The sequence below is a fragment of the Lithobates pipiens genome, unplaced genomic scaffold (assembly GCF_037356315.1).
Source record: "Lithobates pipiens isolate NorthernLeopardFrog02 unplaced genomic scaffold, aLitPip1_a1.2 Scaffold_28, whole genome shotgun sequence".
Taxonomy (NCBI): Eukaryota; Metazoa; Chordata; class Amphibia; order Anura; family Ranidae; genus Lithobates; species Lithobates pipiens.
In genome coordinates this window covers 129,534,391-129,559,222 of record NW_027507789.1, presented here as the reverse complement: position 1 = coordinate 129,559,222, position 24,832 = coordinate 129,534,391, and the positions used below count along the sequence as shown (strand labels likewise).

Genomic DNA, 24,832 nt, shown 5'->3' with positions numbered 1-24,832 from the left:
CACCCTGCGGAGAGTAGGCAATCTGAAGTCGCTGTACCAGTCGGGAAGATCAACGGAGGGAAGATCAAGTGCGGTACAAAAGTGGTCTAGATCTTCCGGGACTCGCAGATTTTCTACCCGGCCCTGGTGAGAGACAGAAAGGCAAAAAGGGTATTTCCAACGGTACGGGATGGCTCTGTTTCTCAGTATTTCCAGTAGTGGTCGGAGTTCCCGCCTGCGCTGCAGGGTTATGTTGGAGAGATTCTGGAAAATTTTGATGCTGACTCCTCTGTGGTTAATCTGGTTCCTTTCTCTTGCTTTACGTAAAATGTCCTCTTTTAAAGGAAAGTCAACCATGCAGCATACGACATCCCTTGGGGGATCAGTATCTCGACCTCTGGGGCGCAGGGCTCTATGAATACGCTCAAATGCTACTGGGGTATCTGGGGGTCTTTCCAAGAGGTCATTAAAAATGTGGGTGACTCTTTGGGACAGCAGATTGGGGTCTAAGGACTCAGGTATGCCTCTCACCCTCAGGTTTCGGCGTCTCCCTCTGTTGTCGAGGTCTTCCAAATGCCTATTGATGTCCCTCAAGTGTATAGCGTGGGATTCAGTAAGCTGTTGCACCTGGCATAAGGAGGCATCATGGCGGGTCTGCACAGCTTCCATTTCGTCTACCCTGAGAGACATTGAGTGGATGTCAGCCCTCAAATCAGAGATTGCTGCGGATAGGGTATGTTTTATGTCGGCTGCTACACTGCGCAGATCGTCAATGCTGATTGCAGGCTGATCACGGGGGCTTGCATCGGGCCTAGCGCGCAGCGGGCTCCTGCTGTGCGAGCGTGACTTACTCGAGGCCGCGGCTCGGGAGCTGCTCCTAGGCCGCGACCGGAAGATCTCCGGGATTTGTCTGGGCGGAGGGGCTTCGTGCTCCGGGGGGGAGCGGGGTCTAGCCGCTGACATGCTGGGTTGCTAGGAAGCTCAGTTCAGAGGTATAGGGTCGGTTATTACTTGCCTTCGCTGATGTAGCAGGGTCTCGTGGACGGGAGCTCAGGGATCAAGCGGCCATCTCGGATCAGCGTCAAGCCACGCCCCCCGACTAGTGAAATCTTGTCAACGTTACAAAACAAGTCCAACTGAACGTGATTACCTCTCCTGTAAGCTAGATTCCACATTAACACTTTAAGTGTGGACACCAAAAAACAAGCAGTACTAATGAAAAGCTGGCACACTTTTCAGCAGAGTGTCAAGTGAACTTGCCACAGAATGCTGCACCCAAAGTCCACTCTCAAGTGTAAAGTGACCACCACCTGCTGCCTCAGAAAGAGGACTGAAACACATAAGGTGGCATCTTGGCCATCTCCGTGAAACTTCAACTACCTTTTATAATGGATAAAGTGGTGAATACTTGTAGTTTAGAGTTCTGAGGCCTCCAGCTCAAGCAATGAATGCAGAGCATGGAATGTCCCACCCCATTTTAGTCGATAACGTGTTCATTTTTATGGGTAGCATGGCCGAGCGGTCTAAGGCGCTGGATTAAGGCTCCAGTCTCTTTGGGGGCGTGGGTTCGAATCCCACTGCTGCCAAACTCCTTTTAACAAAATCCCTACCCTCTAGGGCTCAAGCTTCTCTGATCTTGCTCCTGCAATTTACTGCAGTTCCTTTCCCAACTCACTGGAATCTCAAAAAACACTTACCTCTCTGCTTTAGCAGCATTAGAAAAGCTGCAATCATTGCATGTTTTGTTTGATACATGATACATACATATAATATGCATGTTGTGCACCTATTACATACATGCTACACACACTACACACATATGACATACATGTTACACACATGTGACACACGTGCTACTTACATATTACACACATAGTTCACACATATTACACAAATGTTACATACATATGATATACATGTTGCATGCATGTTACATACATGTCACACTCATGTTACACACCATTTAGACACAATTTTACACACATGTCACATGCATGTTACACATATTACACACATATAACATACATGTCATACACATCACATACATGCTACACACATATGCCATGCATGTCACACACATGTTACATTAATATGACACACATATGACATGCATGTTGCACATATCTTACATACATGTTACACACATATGGCATGCATATGACATGCATGGTACACACATGTTACATACATGTTACACATATGACACACAATACACATATGGCATACATATCACACATATTACATACGTGTTACACACATATTACACAGATTATACATACATATGACATACATGTTGAATGCATGTTACATACATGTCATACACTTATAAAATACATGTTACACACGTTACATACATATGACACACATGACATACATGTTACGTACATGTCACATACACACAATGAATGCAGAGCATGGAATGTAGACTGTCATGCCTCTTTTTAGTCCTTAGCAAGAGCACTTTCACAGGTAGTCGATAACGTGTTCATTTTTATGGGTAGCATGGCCGAGCGGTCTAAGGCGCTGGAGGCGTGGGTTCAAATCCCACTGCTGCCAAGCTCTTTTAACAAATGCCTATCCTTGATTGCTCAAGCGTCTCTGAAGTTTCTGCTGCACTTTGCTGGCATTCCTTGCTTGCCATTCCTTGCATGGCCGAGCGGTCTAAGGCGCTGGAGGCATGGGTTCAAATCCCACTGCTGCCAAGCTCTTTTAACAAATGCCTATCCTTGATTGCTCAAGCGTCTCTGAAGTTTCTGCTGCACTTTGCTGGCATTCCTTGCTCAACACACTGGAATCTCAGAACAGCAGCATTAGGAAATTGCATGCTTTGGTTGAGAAGTCTTCCAAAAGGGCACACTTCTGATGAGATGACTAGTGAAATCTTGTCAACGTTACAAAACAAGTCCAACTGAACGTGATTACCTCTCCTGTAAGCTAGATTCCACATTAACACTTTAAGTGTGGACACCAAAAAACAAGCAGTACTAATGAAAAGCTGGCACACTTTTCAGCAGAGTGCCAAGTGAACTTGCCACAGAATGCTGCACCCAAAGTCCACTCTCAAGTGTAAAGTGACCACTACCTGCTGCCTCAGAAAGAGGACTGAAACACATAAGGTGGCATCTTGGCCATCTCCCTGAAACTTCAACTACCTTTTATAATGGATAAAGTGGTGAATACTTGTAGTTTAGAGTTCTGAGGCCTCCAGCTCAAGCAATGAATGCAGAGCATGGAATGTCCCACCCCATTTTAGTCTATAACGTGTTCATTTTTATGGGTAGCATGGCCGAGCGGTCTAAGGCGCTGGATTAAGGCTCCAGTCTCTTTGGGGGCGTGGGGTTGAATCCCACTGCTGCCAAACTCCTTTTAACAAAATCCCTACCCTCTAGGGCTCAAGCTTCTCTGATCTTGCTCCTGCAATTTACTGCAGTTCCTTTCCCAACTCACTGGAATCTCAAAAAACACTTACCTCTCTGCTTTAGCAGCATTAGAAAAGCTGCAATCATTGCATGTTTTGTTTGATACATGATACATACATATAATATGCATGTTGTGCACATATTACATACATGCTACACACACTACACACATATGACATACATGTTACACACATGTGACACACATGCTACTTACATATTACACACATAGTTCACACATATTACACAAATGTTACATACATATGATATACATGTTGCATGCATGTTACATACATGTCACACTCATGTTACACACCATTTAGACACAATTTTACACACATGTCACATGCATGTTACACATATTACACACATATAACATACATGTCATACACATCACATACATGCTACACACATATGCCATGCATGTCACACACATGTTACATTAATATGACACACATATGACATGCATGTTGCACATATCTTACATACATGTTACACACATATGGCATGCATATGACATGCATGGTACACACATGTTACATACATGTTACACATATGACACACAATACACATATGGCATACATATCACACATATTACATACGTGTTACACACATATTACACAGATTATACATACATATGACATACATGTTGAATGCATGTTACATACATGTCATACACTTATGAAATACATGTTACACACGTTACATACATATGACACACATGGCATACATGTTACGTACATGTCACATACAAACAATGAATGCAGAGCATGGAATGTAGACTGTCATGCCTCTTTTTAGTCCTTAGCAAGAGCACTTTCACAAGTAGCATGGCCGAGCGGTCTAAGGCGCTGGATTTAGGCTCCAGTCTCTTTGGAGGCGTGGTTTCAAATCCCACTGCTGCCAAGCTCTTGTAACAAATGCCTATCTTTGATTGCTCAAGCGTCTCTGAAGTTTCTGCTGCACTTTGCTGGCATTCCTTGCTCAACACACTGGAATCTCAGAACAGCAGCATTAGGAAATTGCATGCTTTGGTTGAGAAGTCTTCCAAAAGGGCACACTTTTGATGAGATGACTAGTGAAATCTTGTCAACGTTACAAAACAAGTCCAACTGAACGTGATTACCTCTCCTGTAAGCTAGATTCCACATTAACACTTTAAGTGTGGACACCAAAAAACAAGCAGTACTAATGAAAAGCTGGCACACTTTTCAGCAGAGTGCCAAGTGAACTTGCCACAGAATGCTGCACCCAAAGTCCACTCTCAAGTGTAAAGTGACCACCACCTGCTGCCTCAGAAAGAGGACTGAAACACATAAGGTGGCATCTTGGCCATCTCCGTGAAACTTCAACTACCTTTTATAATGGATAAAGTGGTGAATACTTGTAGTTTAGAGTTCTGAGGCCTCCAGCTCAAGCAATGAATGCAGAGCATGGAATGTCCCACCCGATTTTAGTCGATAACGTGTTCACTTTTATGGGTAGCATGGCCGAGCGGTCTAAGGCGCCGGATTAAGGCTCCAGTCTCTTTGGGGGCGTGGGTTCGAATCCCACTGCTGCCAAACTCCTTTTAACAAAATCCCTACCCTCTAGGGCTCAAGCTTCTCTGATCTTGCTCCTGCAATTTACTGCAGTTCCTTTCCCAACTCACTGGAATCTCAAAAAACACTTACCTCTCTGCTTTAGCAGCATTAGAAAAGCTGCAATCATTGCATGTTTTGTTTGATACATGATACATACATATAATATGCATGTTGTGCACATATTACATACATGCTACACACACTACACACATATGACATACATGTTACACACATGTGACACACATGCTACTTACATATTACACACATAGTTCACACATATTACACAAATGTTACATACATATGATATACATGTTGCATGCATGTTACATACATGTCACACTCATGTTACACACCATTTAGACACAATTTTACACACATGTCACATGCATGTTACACATATTACACACATATAACATACATGTCATACACATCACATACATGCTACACACATATGCCATGCATGTCACACACATGTTACATTAATATGACACACATATGACATGCATGTTGCACATATCTTACATACATGTTACACACATATGGCATGCATATGACATGCATGGTACACACATGTTACATACATGTTACACATATGACACACAATACACATATGGCATACATATCACACATATTACATACGTGTTACACACATATTACACAGATTATACATACATATGACATACATGTTGAATGCATGTTACATACATGTCATACACTTATGAAATACATGTTACACACGTTACATACATATGACACACATGGCATACATGTTACGTACATGTCACATACAAACAATGAATGCAGAGCATGGAATGTAGACTGTCATGCCTCTTTTTAGTCCTTAGCAAGAGCACTTTCACAAGTAGCATGGCCGAGCGGTCTAAGGCGCTGGATTTAGGCTCCAGTCTCTTTGGAGGCGTGGGTTCAAATCCCACTGCTGCCTAGCTCTTGTAACAAATGCCTATCTTTGATTGCTCAAGCGTCTCTGAAGTTTCTGCTGCACTTTGCTGGCATTCCTTGCTCAACACACTGGAATCTCAGAACAGCAGCATTAGGAAATTGCATGCTTTGGTTGAGAAGTCTTCCAAAAGGGCACACTTTTGATGAGATGACTAGTGAAATCTTGTCAACGTTACAAAACAAGTCCAACTGAACGTGATTACCTCTCCTGTAAGCTAGATTCCACATTAACACTTTAAGTGTGGACACCAAAAAACAAGCAGTACTAATGAAAAGCTGGCACACTTTTCAGCAGAGTGCCAAGTGAACTTGCCACAGAATGCTGCACCCAAAGTCCATTCTCAAGTGTAAAGTGACCACCACCTGCTGCCTCAGAAAGAGGACTGAAACACATAAGTTGGCATCTTGGCCATCTCCGTGAAACTTCAACTACCTTTTATAATGGATAAAGTGGTGAATACTTGTAGTTTAGAGTTCTGAGGCCTCCAGCTCAAGCAATGAATGCAGAGCATGGAATGTCCCACCCCATTTTAGTCGATAACGTGTTCATTTTTATGGGTAGCATGGCCGAGCGGTCTAAGGCGCTGGATTAAGGCTCCAGTCTCTTTGGGGGCGTGGGGTTGAATCCCACTGCTGCCAAACTCCTTTTAACAAAATCCCTACCCTCTAGGGCTCAAGCTTCTCTGATCTTGCTCCTGCAATTTACTGCAGTTCCTTTCCCAACTCACTGGAATCTCAAAAAACACTTACCTCTCTGCTTTAGCAGCATTAGAAAAGCTGCAATCATTGCATGTTTTGTTTGATACATGATACATACATATAATATGCATGTTGTGCACATATTACATACATGCTACACACACTACACACATATGACATACATGTTACACACATGTGACACACGTGCTACTTACATATTACACACATAGTTCACACATATTACACAAATGTTACATACATATGATATACATGTTGCATGCATGTTACATACATGTCACACTCATGTTACACACCATTTAGACACAATTTTACACACATGTCACATGCATGTTACACATATTACACACATATAACATACATGTCATACACATCACATACATGCTACACACATATGCCATGCATGTCACACACATGTTACATTAATATGACACACATATGACATGCATGTTGCACATATCTTACATACATGTTACACACATATGGCATGCATATGACATGCATGGTACACACATGTTACATACATGTTACACATATGACACACAATACACATATGGCATACATATCACACATATTACATACGTGTTACACACATATTACACAGATTATACATACATATGACATACATGTTGAATGCATGTTACATACATGTCATACACTTATGAAATACATGTTACACACGTTACATACATATGACACACATGACATACATGTTACGTACATGTCACATACACACAATGAATGCAGAGCATGGAATGTAGACTGTCATGCCTCTTTTTAGTCCTTAGCAAGAGCACTTTCACAGGTAGCATGGCCGAGCGGTCTAAGGCGCTGGATTTAGGCTCCAGTCTCTTTGGAGGCGTGGGTTCAAATCCCACTGCTGCCAAGCTCTTTTAACAAATGCCTATCCTTGATTGCTCAAGCGTCTCTGAAGTTTCTGCTGCACTTTGCTGGCATTCCTTGCTCAACACACTGGAATCTCAGAACAGCAGCATTAGGAAATTGCATGCTTTGGTTGAGAAGTCTTCCAAAAGGGCACACTTCTGATGAGATGACTAGTGAAATCTTGTCAACGTTACAAAACAAGTCCAACTGAACGTGATTACCTCTCCTGTAAGCTAGATTCCACATTAACACTTTAAGTGTGGACACCAAAAAACAAGCAGTACTAATGAAAAGCTGGCACACTTTTCAGCAGAGTGCCAAGTGAACTTGCCACAGAATGCTGCACCCAAAGTCCACTCTCAAGTGTAAAGTGACCACTACCTGCTGCCTCAGAAAGAGGACTGAAACACATAAGGTGGCATCTTGGCCATCTCCCTGAAACTTCAACTACCTTTTATAATGGATAAAGTGGTGAATACTTGTAGTTTAGAGTTCTGAGGCCTCCAGCTCAAGCAATGAATGCAGAGCATGGAATGTCCCACCCCATTTTAGTCTATAACGTGTTCATTTTTATGGGTAGCATGGCCGAGCGGTCTAAGGCGCTGGATTAAGGCTCCAGTCTCTTTGGGGGCGTGGGGTTGAATCCCACTGCTGCCAAACTCCTTTTAACAAAATCCCTACCCTCTAGGGCTCAAGCTTCTCTGATCTTGCTCCTGCAATTTACTGCAGTTCCTTTCCCAACTCACTGGAATCTCAAAAAACACTTACCTCTCTGCTTTAGCAGCATTAGAAAAGCTGCAATCATTGCATGTTTTGTTTGATACATGATACATACATATAATATGCATGTTGTGCACCTATTACATACATGCTACACACACTACACACATATGACATACATGTTACACACATGTGACACACGTGCTACTTACATATTACACACATAGTTCACACATATTACACAAATGTTACATACATATGATATACATGTTGCATGCATGTTACATACATGTCACACTCATGTTACACACCATTTAGACACAATTTTACACACATGTCACATGCATGTTACACATATTACACACATATAACATACATGTCATACACATCACATACATGCTACACACATATGCCATGCATGTCACACACATGTTACATTAATATGACACACATATGACATGCATGTTGCACATATCTTACATACATGTTACACACATATGGCATGCATATGACATGCATGGTACACACATGTTACATACATGTTACACATATGACACACAATACACATATGGCATACATATCACACATATTACATACGTGTTACACACATTATACACAGATTATACATACATATGACATACATGTTGAATGCATGTTACATACATGCCATACACTTATGAAATACATGTTACACACGTTACATACATATGACACACATGGCATACATGTTACGTACATGTCACATACAAACAATGAATGCAGAGCATGGAATGTAGACTGTCATGCCTCTTTTTAGTCCTTAGCAAGAGCACTTTCACAAGTAGCATGGCCGAGCGGTCTAAGGTGCTGGATTTAGGCTCCAGTCTCTTTGGAGGCGTGGGTTCAAATCCCACTGCTGCCAAGCTCTTGTAACAAATGCCTATCCTTGATTGCTCAAGCGTCTCTGAAGTTTCTGCTGCACTTTGCTGGCATTCCTTGCTCAACACACTGGAATCTCAGAACAGCAGCATTAGGAAATTGCATGCTTTGGTTGAGAAGTCTTCCAAAAGGGCACACTTTTGATGAGATGACTAGTGAAATCTTGTCAACGTTACAAAACAAGTCCAACTGAACGTGATTACCTCTCCTGTAAGCTAGATTCCACATTAACACTTTAAGTGTGGACACCAAAAAACAAGCAGTACTAATGAAAAGCTGGCACACTTTTCAGCAGAGTGCCAAGTGAACTTGCCACAGAATGCTGCACCCAAAGTCCACTCTCAAGTGTAAAGTGACCACCACCTGCTGCCTCAGAAAGAGGACTGAAACACATAAGGTGGCATCTTGGCCATCTCCGTGAAACTTCAACTACCTTTTATAATGGATAAAGTGGTGAATACTTGTAGTTTAGAGTTCTGAGGCCTCCAGCTCAAGCAATGAATGCAGAGCATGGAATGTCCCACCCGATTTTAGTCGATAACGTGTTTATTTTTATGGGTAGCATGGCCGAGCGGTCTAAGGCGCTGGATTAAGGCTCCAGTCTCTTTGGGGGCGTGGGTTCGAATCCCACTGCTGCCATACTCCTTTTAACAAAATCCCTACCCTCTAGGGCTCAAGCTTCTCTGATCTTGCTCCTGCAATTTACTGCAGTTCCTTTCCCAACTCACTGGAATCTCAAAAAACACTTACCTCTCTGCTTTAGCAGCATTAGAAAAGCTGCAATCATTGCATGTTTTGTTTGATACATGATACATACATATAATATGCATGTTGTGCACATATTACATACATGCTACACACACTACACACATATGACATACATGTTACACACATGTGACACACGTGCTACTTACATATTACACACATAGTTCACACATATTACACAAATGTTACATACATATGATATACATGTTGCATGCATGTTACATACATGTCACACTCATGTTGCACACCATTTAGACACAATTTTACACACATGTCACATGCATGTTACACATATTACACACATATAACATACATGTCATACACATCACATACATGCTACACACATATGCCATGCATGTCACACACATGTTACATTAATATGACACACATATGACATGCATGTTGCACATATCTTACATACATGTTACACACATATGGCATGCATATGACATGCATGGTACACACATGTTACATACATGTTACACATATGACACACAATACACATATGGCATACATATCACACATATTACATACGTGTTACACACATATTACACAGATTATACATACATATGACATACATGTTGAATGCATGTTACATACATGTCATACACTTATGAAATACATGTTACACACGTTACATACATATGACACACATGGCATACATGTTACGTACATGTCACATACAAACAATGAATGCAGAGCATGGAATGTAGACTGTCATGCCTCTTTTTAGTCCTTAGCAAGAGCACTTTCACAAGTAGCATGGCCGAGCGGTCTAAGGCGCTGGATTTAGGCTCCAGTCTCTTTGGAGGCGTGGGTTCAAATCCCACTGCTGCCAAGCTCTTGTAACAAATGCCTATCTTTGATTGCTCAAGCGTCTCTGAAGTTTCTGCTGCCCTTTGCTGGCATTCCTTGCTCAACACACTGGAATCTCAGAACAGCAGCATTAGGAAATTGCATGCTTTGGTTGAGAAGTCTTCCAAAAGGGCACACTTCTGATGAGATGACTAGTGAAATCTTGTCAACGTTACAAAACAAGTCCAACTGAACGTGATTACCTCTCCTGTAAGCTAGATTCCACATTAACACTTTAAGTGTGGACACCAAAAAACAAGCAGTACTAATGAAAAGCTGGCACACTTTTCAGCAGAGTGCCAAGTGAACTTGCCACAGAATGCTGCACCCAAAGTCCACTCTCAAGTGTAAAGTGACCACCACCTGCTGCCTCAGAAAGAGGACTGAAACACATAAGGTGGCATCTTGGCCATCTCCGTGAAACTTCGACTACCTTTTATAATGGATAAAGTGGTGAATACTTGTAGTTTAGAGTTCTGAGGCCTCCAGCTCAAGCAATGAATGCAGAGCATGGAATGTCCCACCCCATTTTAGTCGATAACGTGTTCATTTTTATGGGTAGCATGGCCGAGCGGTCTAAGGCGCTGGATTAAGGCTCCAGTCTCTTTGGGGGCGTGGGTTCGAATCCCACTGCTGCCAAACTCCTTTTAACAAAATCCCTACCCTCTAGGGCTCAAGCTTCTCTGATCTTGCTCCTGCAATTTACTGCAGTTCCTTTCCCAACTCACTGGAATCTCAAAAAACACTTACCTCTCTGCTTTAGCAGCATTAGAAAAGCTGCAATCATTGCATGTTTTGTTTGATACATGATACATACATATAATATGCATGTTGTGCACCTATTACATACATGCTACACACACTACACACATATGACATACATGTTACACACATGTGACACACGTGCTACTTACATATTACACACATAGTTCACACATATTACACAAATGTTACATACATATGATATACATGTTGCATGCATGTTACATACATGTCACACTCATGTTACACACCATTTAGACACAATTTTACACACATGTCACATGCATGTTACACATATTACACACATATAACATACATGTCATACACATCACATACATGCTACACACATATGCCATGCATGTCACACACATGTTACATTAATATGACACACATATGACATGCATGTTGCACATATCTTACATACATGTTACACACATATGGCATGCATATGACATGCATGGTACACACATGTTACATACATGTTACACATATGACACACAATACACATATGGCATACATATCACACATATTACATACGTGTTACACACATATTACACAGATTATACATACATATGACATACATGTTGAATGCATGTTACATACATGTCATACACTTATGAAATACATGTTACACACGTTACATACATATGACACACATGACATACATGTTACGTACATGTCACATACACACAATGAATGCAGAGCATGGAATGTAGACTGTCATGCCTCTTTTTAGTCCTTAGCAAGAGCACTTTCACAGGTAGCATGGCCGAGCGGTCTAAGGCGCTGGATTTAGGCTCCAGTCTCTTTGGAGGTGTGGGTTCAAATCCCACTGCTGCCAAGCTCTTTTAACAAATGCCTATCCTTGATTGCTCAAGCGTCTCTGAAGTTTCTGCTGCACTTTGCTGGCATTCCTTGCTCAACACACTGGAATCTCAGAACAGCAGCATTAGGAAATTGCATGCTTTGGTTGAGAAGTCTTCCAAAAGGGCACACTTCTGATGAGATGACTAGTGAAATCTTGTCAACGTTACAAAACAAGTCCAACTGAACGTGATTACCTCTCCTGTAAGCTAGATTCCACATTAACACTTTAAGTGTGGACACCAAAAAACAAGCAGTACTAATGAAAAGCTGGCACACTTTTCAGCAGAGTGCCAAGTGAACTTGCCACAGAATGCTGCACCCAAAGTCCACTCTCAAGTGTAAAGTGACCACCACCTGCTGCCTCAGAAAGAGGACTGAAACACATAAGGTGGCATCTTGGCCATCTCCGTGAAACTTCAACTACCTTTTATAATGGATAAAGTGGTGAATACTTGTAGTTTAGAGTTCTGAGGCCTCCAGCTCAAGCAATGAATGCAGAGCATGGAATGTCCCACCCCATTTTAGTCGATAACGTGTTTATTTTTATGGGTAGCATGGCCGAGCGGTCTAAGGCGCTGGATTAAGGCTCCAGTCTCTTTGGGGGCGTGGGTTCGAATCCCACTGCTGCCAAACTCCTTTTAACAAAATCCCTACCCTCTAGGGCTCAAGCTTCTCTGATCTTGCTCCTGCAATTTACTGCAGTTCCTTTCCCAACTCACTGGAATCTCAAAAAACACTTACCTCTCTGCTTTAGCAGCATTAGAAAAGCTGCAATCATTGCATGTTTTGTTTGATACATGATACATACATATAATATGCATGTTGTGCACATATTACATACATGCTACACACACTACACACATATGACATACATGTTACACACATGTGACACACGTGCTACTTACATATTACACACATAGTTCACACATATTACACAAATGTTACATACATATGATATACATGTTGCATGCATGTTACATACATGTCACACTCATGTTACACACCATTTAGACACAATTTTACACACATGTCACATGCATGTTACACATATTACACACATATAACATACATGTCATACACATCACATACATGCTACACACATATGCCATGCATGTCACACACATGTTACATTAATATGACACACATATGACATGCATGTTGCACATATCTTACATACATGTTACACACATATGGCATGCATATGACATGCATGGTACACACATGTTACATACATGTTACACATATGACACACAATACACATATGGCATACATATCACACATATTACATACGTGTTACACACATATTACACAGATTATACATACATATGACATACATGTTGAATGCATGTTACATACATGTCATACACTTATGAAATACATGTTACACACGTTACATACATATGACACACATGACATACATGTTACGTACATGTCACATACACACAATGAATGCAGAGCATGGAATGTAGACTGTCATGCCTCTTTTTAGTCCTTAGCAAGAGCACTTTCACAGGTAGCATGGCCGAGCGGTCTAAGGCGCTGGATTTAGGCTCCAGTCTCTTTGGAGGTGTGGGTTCAAATCCCACTGCTGCCAAGCTCTTTTAACAAATGCCTATCCTTGATTGCTCAAGCGTCTCTGAAGTTTCTGCTGCACTTTGCTGGCATTCCTTGCTCAACACACTGGAATCTCAGAACAGCAGCATTAGGAAATTGCATGCTTTGGTTGAGAAGTCTTCCAAAAGGGCACACTTCTGATGAGATGACTAGTGAAATCTTGTCAACGTTACAAAACAAGTCCAACTGAACGTGATTACCTCTCCTGTAAGCTAGATTCCACATTAACACTTTAAGTGTGGACACCAAAAAACAAGCAGTACTAATGAAAAGCTGGCACACTTTTCAGCAGAGTGCCAAGTGAACTTGCCACAGAATGCTGCACCCAAAGTCCACTCTCAAGTGTAAAGTGACCACCACCTGCTGCCTCAGAAAGAGGACTGAAACACATAAGGTGGCATCTTGGCCATCTCCGTGAAACTTCAACTACCTTTTATAATGGATAAAGTGGTGAATACTTGTAGTTTAGAGTTCTGAGGCCTCCAGCTCAAGCAATGAATGCAGAGCATGGAATGTCCCACCCCATTTTAGTCGATAACGTGTTTATTTTTATGGGTAGCATGGCCGAGCGGTCTAAGGCGCTGGATTAAGGCTCCAGTCTCTTTGGGGGTGTGGGTTCGAATCCCACTGCTGCCAAACTCCTTTTAACAAAATCCCTACCCTCTAGGGCTCAAGCTTCTCTGATCTTGCTCCTGCAATTTACTGCAGTTCCTTTCCCAACTCACTGGAATCTCAAAAAACACTTACCTCTCTGCTTTAGCAGCATTAGAAAAGCTGCAATCATTGCATGTTTTGTTTGATACATGATACATACATATAATATGCATGTTGTGCACATATTACATACATGCTACACACACTACACACATATGACATACATGTTACACACATGTGACACACGTGCTACTTACATATTACACACATAGTTCACACATATTACACAAATGTTACATACATATGATATACATGTTGCATGCATGTTACATACATGTCACACTCATGTTACACACCATTTAGACACAATTTTACACACATGTCACATGCATGTTACACATATTACACACATATAACATACATGTCATACACATCACATACATGCTACACACATATGCCATGCATGTCACACACATGTTACATTAATATGACACACATATGACATGCATGTTGCACATATCTTACATACATGTTACACACATATGGCATGCATATGACATGCATGGTACACACATGTTACATACATGTTACACATATGACACACAATACACATATGGCATACATATCACACATATTACATACGTGTTACACACATATTACACAGATTATACATACATATGACATACATGTTGAATGCATGTTACATACATGTCATACACTTATGAAATACATGTTACACACGTTACATACATATGACACACATGACATACATGTTACGTACATGTCACATACACACAATGAATGCAGAGCATGGAATGTAGACTGTCATGCCTCTTTTTAGTCCTTAGCAAGAGCACTTTCACAGGTAGCATGGCCGAGCGGTCTAAGGCGCTGGATTTAGGCTCCAGTCTCTTTGGAGGCGTGGGTTCAAATCCCACTGCTGCCAAGCTCTTTTAACAAATGCCTATCCTTGATTGCTCAAGCGTCTCTGAAGTTTCTGCTGCACTTTGCTGGCATTCCTTGCTCAACACACTGGAATCTCAGAACAGCAGCATTAGGAAATTGCATGCTTTGGTTGAGAAGTCTTCCAAAAGGGCACACTTCTGATGAGATGACTAGTGAAATCTTGTCAACGTTACAAAACAAGTCCAACTGAACGTGATTACCTCTCCTGTAAGCTAGATTCCACATTAACACTTTAAGTGTGGACACCAAAAAACAAGCAGTACTAATGAAAAGCTGGCACACTTTTCAGCAGAGTGCCAAGTGAACTTGCCACAGAATGCTGCACCCAAAGTCCACTCTCAAGTGTAAAGTGACCACCACCTGCTGCCTCAGAAAGAGGACTGAAACACATAAGGTGGCATCTTGGCCATCTCCGTGAAACTTCAACTACCTTTTATAATGGATAAAGTGGTGAATACTTGTAGTTTAGAGTTCTGAGGCCTCCAGCTCAAGCAATGAATGCAGAGCATGGAATGTCCCACCCCATTTTAGTCGATAACGTGTTTATTTTTATGGGTAGCATGGCCGAGCGGTCTAAGGCGCTGGATTAAGGCTCCAGTCTCTTTGGGGGCGTGGGTTCGAATCCCACTGCTGCCAAACTCCTTTTAACAAAATCCCTACCCTCTAGGGCTCAAGCTTCTCTGATCTTGCTCCTGCAATTTACTGCAGTTCCTTTCCCAACTCACTGGAATCTCAAAAAACACTTACCTCTCTGCTTTAGCAGCATTAGAAAAGCTGCAATCATTGCATGTTTTGTTTGATACATGATACATACATATAATATGCATGTTGTGCACATATTACATACATGCTACACACACTACACACATATGACATACATGTTACACACATGTGACACACGTGCTACTTACATATTACACACATAGTTCACACATATTACACAAATGTTACATACATATGATATACATGTTGCATGCATGTTACATACATGTCACACTCATGTTACACACCATTTAGACACAATTTTACACACATGTCACATGCATGTTACACATATTACACACATATAACATACATGTCATACACATCACATACATGCTACACACATATGCCATGCATGTCACACACATGTTACATTAATATGACACACATATGACATGCATGTTGCACATATCTTACATACATGTTACACACATATGGCATGCATATGACATGCATGGTACACACATGTTACATACATGTTACACATATGACACACAATACACATATGGCATACATATCACACATATTACATACGTGTTACACACATATTACACAGATTATACATACATATGACATACATGTTGAATGCATGTTACATACATGTCATACACTTATGAAATACATGTTACACACGTTACATACATATGACACACATGACATACATGTTACGTACATGTCACATACACACAATGAATGCAGAGCATGGAATGTAGACTGTCATGCCTCTTTTTAGTCCTTAGCAAGAGCACTTTCACAGGTAGCATGGCCGAGCGGTCTAAGGCGCTGGATTTAGGCTCCAGTCTCTTTGGAGGCGTGGGTTCAAATCCCACTGCTGCCAAGCTCTTTTAACAAATGCCTATCCTTGATTGCTCAAGCGTCTCTGAAGTTTCTGCTGCACTTTGCTGGCATTCCTTGCTCAACACACTGGAATCTCAGAACAGCAGCATTAGGAAATTGCATGCTTTGGTTGAGAAGTCTTCCAAAAGGGCACACTTCTGATGAGATGACTAGTGAAATCTTGTCAACGTTACAAAACAAGTCCAACTGAACGTGATTACCTCTCCTGTAAGCTAGATTCCACATTAACACTTTAAGTGTGGACACCAAAAAACAAGCAGTACTAATGAAAAGCTGGCACACTTTTCAGCAGAGTGCCAAGTGAACTTGCCACAGAATGCTGCACCCAAAGTCCACTCTCAAGTGTAAAGTGACCACCACCTGCTGCCTCAGAAAGAGGACTGAAACACATAAGGTGGCATCTTGGCCATCTCCGTGAAACTTCAACTACCTTTTATAATGGATAAAGTGGTGAATACTTGTAGTTTAGAGTTCTGAGGCCTCCAGCTCAAGCAATGAATGCAGAGCATGGAATGTCCCACCCCATTTTAGTCGATAACGTGTTCATTTTTATGGGTAGCATGGCCGAGCGGTCTAAGGCGCTGGATTAAGGCTCCAGTCTCTTTGGGGGCGTGGGTTCGAATCCCACTGCTGCCAAACTCCTTTTAACAAAATCCCTACCCTCTAGGGCTCAAGCTTCTCTGATCTTGCTCCTGCAATTTACTGCAGTTCCTTTCCCAACTCACTGGAATCTCAAAAAACACTTACCTCTCTGCTTTAGCAGCATTAGAAAAGCTGCAATCATTGCATGTTTTGTTTGATACATGATACATACATATAATATGCATGTTGTGCACCTATTACATACATGCTACACACACTACACACATATGACATACATGTTACACACATGTGACACACGTGCTACTTACATATTACACACATAGTTCACACATATTACACAAATGTTACATACATATGATATACATGTTGCATGCATGTTACATACATGTCACACTCATGTTACACACCATTTAGACACAATTTTACACACATGTCACATGCATGTTACACATATTACACACATATAACATACATGTCATACACATCACATACATGCTACACACATATGCCATGCATGTCACACACATGTTACATTAATATGACACACATATGACATGCATGTTGCACATATCTTACATACATGTTACACACATATGGCATGCATATGACATGCATGGTACACACATGTTACATACATGTTACACATATGACACACAATACACATATGGCATACATATCACACATATTACATACGTGTTACACACATATTACACAGATTATACATACATATGACATACATGTTGAATGCATGTTACATACATGTCATACACTTATGAAATACATGTTACACACGTTACATACATATGACACACATGACATACATGTTACGTACATGTCACATACACACAATGAATGCAGAGCATGGAATGTAGACTGTCATGCCTCTTTTTAGTCCTTAGCAAGAGCACTTTCACAGGTAGCATGGCCGAGCGGTCTAAGGCGCTGGATTTAGGCTCCAGTCTCTTTGGAGGCGTGGGTTCAAATCCCACTGCTGCCAAGCTCTTTTAACAAATGCCTATCCTTGATTGCTCAAGCGTCTCTGAAGTTTCTGCTGCACTTTGCTGGCATTCCTTGCTCAACACACTGGAATCTCAGAACAGCAGCATTAGGAAATTGCATGCTTTGGTTGAGAAGTCTTCCAAAAGGGCACACTTCTGATGAGATGACTAGTGAAATCTTGTCAACGTTACAAAACAAGTCCAACTGAACGTGATTACCTCTCCTGTAAGCTAGATTCCACATTAACACTTTAAGTGTGGACACCAAAAAACAAGCAGTACTAATGAAAAGCTGGCACACTTTTCAGCAGAGTGCCAAGTGAACTTGCCACAGAATGCTGCACCCAAAGTCCACTCTCAAGTGTAAAGTGACCACCACCTGCTGCCTCAGAAAGAGGACTGAAACACATAAGGTGGCATCTTGGCCATCTCCGTGAAACTTCAACTACCTTTTATAATGGATAAAGTGGTGAATACTTGTAGTTTAGAGTTCTGAGGCCTCCAGCTCAAGCAATGAATGCAGAGCATGGAATGTCCCACCCCATTTTAGTCGATAACGTGTTCATTTTTATGGGTAGCATGGCCGAGCGGTCTAAGGCGCTGGATTAAGGCTCCAGTCTCTTTGGGGGTGTGGGTTCGAATCCCACTGCTGCCAAACTCCTTTTAACAAAATCCCTACCCTCTAGGGCTCAAGCTTCTCTGATCTTGCTCCTGCAATTTACTGCAGTTCCTTTCCCAACTCACTGGAATCTCAAAAAACACTTACCTCTCTGCTTTAGCAGCATTAGAAAAGCTGCAATCATTGCATGTTTTGTTTGATACATGATACATACATATAATATGCATGTTGTGCACCTATTACATACATGCTACACACACTACACACATATGACATACATGTTACACACATGTGACACACGTGCTACTTACATATTACACACATAGTTCACACATATTACACAAATGTTACATACATATGATATACATGTTGCATGCATGTTACATACATGTCACACTCATGTTACACACCATTTAGACACAATTTTACACACATGTCACATGCATGTTACACATATTACACACATATAACATACATGTCATACACATCACATACATGCTACACACATATGCCATGCATGTCACACACATGTTACATTAATATGACACACATATGACATGCATGTTGCACATATCTTACATACATGTTACACACATATGGCATGCATATGACATGCATGGTACACACATGTTACATACATGTTACACATATGACACACAATACACATATGGCATACATATCACACATATTACATACGTGTTACACACATATTACACAGATTATACATACATATGACATACATGTTGAATGCATGTTACATACATGTCATACACTTATGAAATACATGTTACACACGTTACATACATATGACACACATGACATACATGTTACGTACATGTCACATACACACAATGAATGCAGAGCATGGAATGTAGACTGTCATGCCTCTTTTTAGTCCTTAGCAAGAGCACTTTCACAGGTAGCATGGCCGAGCGGTCTAAGGCGCTGGATTTAGGCTCCAGTCTCTTTGGAGGCGTGGGTTCAAATCCCACTGCTGCCAAGCTCTTTTAACAAATGCCTATCCTTGATTGCTCAAGCGTCTCTGAAGTTTCTGCTGCACTTTGCTGGCATTCCTTGCTCAACACACTGGAATCTCAGAACAGCAGCATTAGGAAATTGCATGCTTTGGTTGAGAAGTCTTCCAAAAGGGCACACTTCTGATGAGATGACTAGTGAAATCTTGTCAACGTTACAAAACAAGTCCAACTGAACGTGATTACCTCTCCTGTAAGCTAGATTCCACATTAACACTTTAAGTGTGGACACCAAAAAACAAGCAGTACTAATGAAAAGCTGGCACACTTTTCAGCAGAGTGCCAAGTGAACTTGCCACAGAATGCTGCACCCAAAGTCCACTCTCAAGTGTAAAGTGACCACCACCTGCTGCCTCAGAAAGAGGACTGAAACACATAAGGTGGCATCTTGGCCATCTCCGTGAAACTTCAACTACCTTTTATAATGGATAAAGTGGTGAATACTTGTAGTTTAGAGTTCTGAGGCCTCCAGCTCAAGCAATGAATGCAGAGCATGGAATGTCCCACCCCATTTTAGTCGATAACGTGTTCATTTTTATGGGTAGCATGGCCGAGCGGTCTAAGGCGCTGGATTAAGGCTCCAGTCTCTTTGGGGGCGTGGGTTCGAATCCCACTGCTGCCAAACTCCTTTTAACAAAATCCCTACCCTCTAGGGCTCAAGCTTCTCTGATCTTGCTCCTGCAATTTACTGCAGTTCCTTTCCCAACTCACTGGAATCTCAAAAAACACTTACCTCTCTGCTTTAGCAGCATTAGAAAAGCTGCAATCATTGCATGTTTTGTTTGATACATGATACATACATATAATATGCATGTTGTGCACCTATTACATACATGCTACACACACTACACACATATGACATACATGTTACACACATGTGACACACGTGCTACTTACATATTACACACATAGTTCACACATATTACACAAATGTTACATACATATGATATACATGTTGCATGCATGTTACATACATGTCACACTCATGTTACACACCATTTAGACACAATTTTACACACATGTCACATGCATGTTACACATATTACACACATATAACATACATGTCATACACATCACATACATGCTACACACATATGCCATGCATGTCACACACATGTTACATTAATATGACACACATATGACATGCATGTTGCACATATCTTACATACATGTTACACACATATGGCATGCATATGACATGCATGGTACACACATGTTACATACATGTTACACATATGACACACAATACACATATGGCATACATATCACACATATTACATACGTGTTACACACATATTACACAGATTATACATACATATGACATACATGTTGAATGCATGTTACATACATGTCATACACTTATGAAATACATGTTACACACGTTACATACATATGACACACATGACATACATGTTACGTACATGTCACATACACACAATGAATGCAGAGCATGGAATGTAGACTGTCATGCCTCTTTTTAGTCCTTAGCAAGAGCACTTTCACAGGTAGCATGGCCGAGCGGTCTAAGGCGCTGGATTTAGGCTCCAGTCTCTTTGGAGGCGTGGGTTCAAATCCCACTGCTGCCAAGCTCTTTTAACAAATGCCTATCCTTGATTGCTCAAGCGTCTCTGAAGTTTCTGCTGCACTTTGCTGGCATTCCTTGCTCAACACACTGGAATCTCAGAACAGCAGCATTAGGAAATTGCATGCTTTGGTTGAGAAGTCTTCCAAAAGGGCACACTTCTGATGAGATGACTAGTGAAATCTTGTCAACGTTACAAAACAAGTCCAACTGAACGTGATTACCTCTCCTGTAAGCTAGATTCCACATTAACACTTTAAGTGTGGACACCAAAAAACAAGCAGTACTAATGAAAAGCTGGCACACTTTTCAGCAGAGTGCCAAGTGAACTTGCCACAGAATGCTGCACCCAAAGTCCACTCTCAAGTGTAAAGTGACCACCACCTGCTGCCTCAGAAAGAGGACTGAAACACATAAGGTGGCATCTTGGCCATCTCCGTGAAACTTCAACTACCTTTTATAATGGATAAAGTGGTGAATACTTGTAGTTTAGAGTTCTGAGGCCTCCAGCTCAAGCAATGAATGCAGAGCATGGAATGTCCCACCCCATTTTAGTCGATAACGTGTTCATTTTTATGGGTAGCATGGCCGAGCGGTCTAAGGCGCTGGATTAAGGCTCCAGTCTCTTTGGGGGCGTGGGTTCGAATCCCACTGCTGCCAAACTCCTTTTAACAAAATCCCTACCCTCTAGGGCTCAAGCTTCTCTGATCTTGCTCCTGCAATTTACTGCAGTTCCTTTCCCAACTCACTGGAATCTCAAAAAACACTTACCTCTCTGCTTTAGCAGCATTAGAAAAGCTGCAATCATTGCATGTTTTGTTTGATACATGATACATACATATAATATGCATGTTGTGCACCTATTACATACATGCTACACACACTACACACATATGACATACATGTTACACACATGTGACACACGTGCTACTTACATATTACACACATAGTTCACACATATTACACAAATGTTACATACATATGATATACATGTTGCATGCATGTTACATACATGTCACACTCATGTTACACACCATTTAGACACAATTTTACACACATGTCACATGCATGTTACACATATTACACACATATAACATACATGTCATACACATCACATACATGCTACACACATATGCCATGCATGTCACACACATGTTACATTAATATGACACACATATGACATGCATGTTGCACATATCTTACATACATGTTACACACATATGGCATGCATATGACATGCATGGTACACACATGTTACATACATGTTACACATATGACACACAATACACATATGGCATACATATCACACATATTACATACGTGTTACACACATATTACACAGATTATACATACATATGACATACATGTTGAATGCATGTTACATACATGTCATACACTTATGAAATACATGTTACACACGTTACATACATATGACACACATGACATACATGTTACGTACATGTCACATACACACAATGAATGCAGAGCATGGAATGTAGACTGTCATGCCTCTTTTTAGTCCTTAGCAAGAGCACTTTCACAGGTAGCATGGCCGAGCGGTCTAAGGCGCTGGATTTAGGCTCCAGTCTCTTTGGAGGCGTGGGTTCAAATCCCACTGCTGCCAAGCTCTTTTAACAAATGCCTATCCTTGATTGCTCAAGCGTCTCTGAAGTTTCTGCTGCACTTTGCTGGCATTCCTTGCTCAACACACTGGAATCTCAGAACAGCAGCATTAGGAAATTGCATGCTTTGGTTGAGAAGTCTTCCAAAAGGGCACACTTCTGATGAGATGACTAGTGAAATCTTGTCAACGTTACAAAACAAGTCCAACTGAACGTGATTACCTCTCCTGTAAGCTAGATTCCACATTAACACTTTAAGTGTGGACACCAAAAAACAAGCAGTACTAATGAAAAGCTGGCACACTTTTCAGCAGAGTGCCAAGTGAACTTGCCACAGAATGCTGCACCCAAAGTCCACTCTCAAGTGTAAAGTGACCACTACCTGCTGCCTCAGAAAGAGGACTGAAACACATAAGGTGGCATCTTGGCCATCTCCCTGAAACTTCAACTACCTTTTATAATGGATAAAGTGGTGAATACTTGTAGTTTAGAGTTCTGAGGCCTCCAGCTCAAGCAATGAATGCAGAGCATGGAATGTCCCACCCCATTTTAGTCGATAACGTGTTCATTTTTATGGGTAGCATGGCCGAGCGGTCTAAGGCGCTGGATTAAGGCTCCAGTCTCTTTGGGGGCGTGGGGTTGAATCCCACTGCTGCCAAACTCCTTTTAACAAAATCCCTACCCTCTAGGGCTCAAGCTTCTCTGATCTTGCTCCTGCAATTTACTGCAGTTCCTTTCCCAACTCACTGGAATCTCAAAAAACACTTACCTCTCTGCTTTAGCAGCATTAGAAAAGCTGCAATCATTGCATGTTTTGTTTGATACATGATACATACATATAATATGCATGTTGTGCACATATTACATACATGCTACACACACTACACACATATGACATACATGTTACACACATGTGACACACGTGCTACTTACATATTACACACATAGTTCACACATATTACACAAATGTTACATACATATGATATACATGTTGCATGCATGTTACATACATGTCACACTCATGTTACACACCATTTAGACACAATTTTACACACATGTCACATGCATGTTACACATATTACACACATATAAC

General features: G+C 41.2%; 23 non-coding genes across 23 annotated transcripts; all 23 read left to right on the top strand.

Moving 5' to 3' along the window:
• The first annotated feature begins 1,483 nt into the window (after positions 1 to 1,483).
• On the top strand, positions 1,484 to 1,565 carry TRNAL-AAG (transfer RNA leucine (anticodon AAG)). Its single transcript has one exon. It is a non-coding gene; the product is annotated as a tRNA-Leu (tRNA).
• Positions 1,566 to 4,875: 3,310 nt separating this feature from the next.
• TRNAL-AAG (transfer RNA leucine (anticodon AAG)) lies at positions 4,876 to 4,957 on the top strand. Its single transcript has one exon. It is a non-coding gene; the product is annotated as a tRNA-Leu (tRNA).
• An 882-nt stretch (positions 4,958 to 5,839) lies between these two features.
• On the top strand, positions 5,840 to 5,921 carry TRNAL-UAG (transfer RNA leucine (anticodon UAG)). The gene has a single exon. It is a non-coding gene; the product is annotated as a tRNA-Leu (tRNA).
• A 1,538-nt stretch (positions 5,922 to 7,459) lies between these two features.
• On the top strand, positions 7,460 to 7,541 carry TRNAL-UAG (transfer RNA leucine (anticodon UAG)). The gene has a single exon. It is a non-coding gene; the product is annotated as a tRNA-Leu (tRNA).
• Positions 7,542 to 9,079: 1,538 nt separating this feature from the next.
• Positions 9,080 to 9,161, top strand: TRNAL-UAG (transfer RNA leucine (anticodon UAG)). The gene has a single exon. It is a non-coding gene; the product is annotated as a tRNA-Leu (tRNA).
• Positions 9,162 to 9,735: 574 nt separating this feature from the next.
• On the top strand, positions 9,736 to 9,817 carry TRNAL-AAG (transfer RNA leucine (anticodon AAG)). Its single transcript has one exon. It is a non-coding gene; the product is annotated as a tRNA-Leu (tRNA).
• An 882-nt stretch (positions 9,818 to 10,699) lies between these two features.
• TRNAL-UAG (transfer RNA leucine (anticodon UAG)) lies at positions 10,700 to 10,781 on the top strand. Its single transcript has one exon. It is a non-coding gene; the product is annotated as a tRNA-Leu (tRNA).
• A 574-nt stretch (positions 10,782 to 11,355) lies between these two features.
• On the top strand, positions 11,356 to 11,437 carry TRNAL-AAG (transfer RNA leucine (anticodon AAG)). Its single transcript has one exon. It is a non-coding gene; the product is annotated as a tRNA-Leu (tRNA).
• An 882-nt stretch (positions 11,438 to 12,319) lies between these two features.
• TRNAL-UAG (transfer RNA leucine (anticodon UAG)) lies at positions 12,320 to 12,401 on the top strand. Its single transcript has one exon. It is a non-coding gene; the product is annotated as a tRNA-Leu (tRNA).
• A 574-nt stretch (positions 12,402 to 12,975) lies between these two features.
• On the top strand, positions 12,976 to 13,057 carry TRNAL-AAG (transfer RNA leucine (anticodon AAG)). The gene has a single exon. It is a non-coding gene; the product is annotated as a tRNA-Leu (tRNA).
• Positions 13,058 to 13,939: 882 nt separating this feature from the next.
• TRNAL-UAG (transfer RNA leucine (anticodon UAG)) lies at positions 13,940 to 14,021 on the top strand. Its single transcript has one exon. It is a non-coding gene; the product is annotated as a tRNA-Leu (tRNA).
• A 574-nt stretch (positions 14,022 to 14,595) lies between these two features.
• Positions 14,596 to 14,677, top strand: TRNAL-AAG (transfer RNA leucine (anticodon AAG)). The gene has a single exon. It is a non-coding gene; the product is annotated as a tRNA-Leu (tRNA).
• Positions 14,678 to 15,559: 882 nt separating this feature from the next.
• TRNAL-UAG (transfer RNA leucine (anticodon UAG)) lies at positions 15,560 to 15,641 on the top strand. The gene has a single exon. It is a non-coding gene; the product is annotated as a tRNA-Leu (tRNA).
• A 574-nt stretch (positions 15,642 to 16,215) lies between these two features.
• TRNAL-AAG (transfer RNA leucine (anticodon AAG)) lies at positions 16,216 to 16,297 on the top strand. Its single transcript has one exon. It is a non-coding gene; the product is annotated as a tRNA-Leu (tRNA).
• Positions 16,298 to 17,179: 882 nt separating this feature from the next.
• Positions 17,180 to 17,261, top strand: TRNAL-UAG (transfer RNA leucine (anticodon UAG)). Its single transcript has one exon. It is a non-coding gene; the product is annotated as a tRNA-Leu (tRNA).
• Positions 17,262 to 17,835: 574 nt separating this feature from the next.
• TRNAL-AAG (transfer RNA leucine (anticodon AAG)) lies at positions 17,836 to 17,917 on the top strand. Its single transcript has one exon. It is a non-coding gene; the product is annotated as a tRNA-Leu (tRNA).
• Positions 17,918 to 18,799: 882 nt separating this feature from the next.
• Positions 18,800 to 18,881, top strand: TRNAL-UAG (transfer RNA leucine (anticodon UAG)). The gene has a single exon. It is a non-coding gene; the product is annotated as a tRNA-Leu (tRNA).
• A 574-nt stretch (positions 18,882 to 19,455) lies between these two features.
• Positions 19,456 to 19,537, top strand: TRNAL-AAG (transfer RNA leucine (anticodon AAG)). Its single transcript has one exon. It is a non-coding gene; the product is annotated as a tRNA-Leu (tRNA).
• Positions 19,538 to 20,419: 882 nt separating this feature from the next.
• TRNAL-UAG (transfer RNA leucine (anticodon UAG)) lies at positions 20,420 to 20,501 on the top strand. Its single transcript has one exon. It is a non-coding gene; the product is annotated as a tRNA-Leu (tRNA).
• A 574-nt stretch (positions 20,502 to 21,075) lies between these two features.
• TRNAL-AAG (transfer RNA leucine (anticodon AAG)) lies at positions 21,076 to 21,157 on the top strand. Its single transcript has one exon. It is a non-coding gene; the product is annotated as a tRNA-Leu (tRNA).
• Positions 21,158 to 22,039: 882 nt separating this feature from the next.
• TRNAL-UAG (transfer RNA leucine (anticodon UAG)) lies at positions 22,040 to 22,121 on the top strand. The gene has a single exon. It is a non-coding gene; the product is annotated as a tRNA-Leu (tRNA).
• A 574-nt stretch (positions 22,122 to 22,695) lies between these two features.
• Positions 22,696 to 22,777, top strand: TRNAL-AAG (transfer RNA leucine (anticodon AAG)). The gene has a single exon. It is a non-coding gene; the product is annotated as a tRNA-Leu (tRNA).
• An 882-nt stretch (positions 22,778 to 23,659) lies between these two features.
• TRNAL-UAG (transfer RNA leucine (anticodon UAG)) lies at positions 23,660 to 23,741 on the top strand. Its single transcript has one exon. It is a non-coding gene; the product is annotated as a tRNA-Leu (tRNA).
• Positions 23,742 to 24,832: the final 1,091 nt, after the last annotated feature.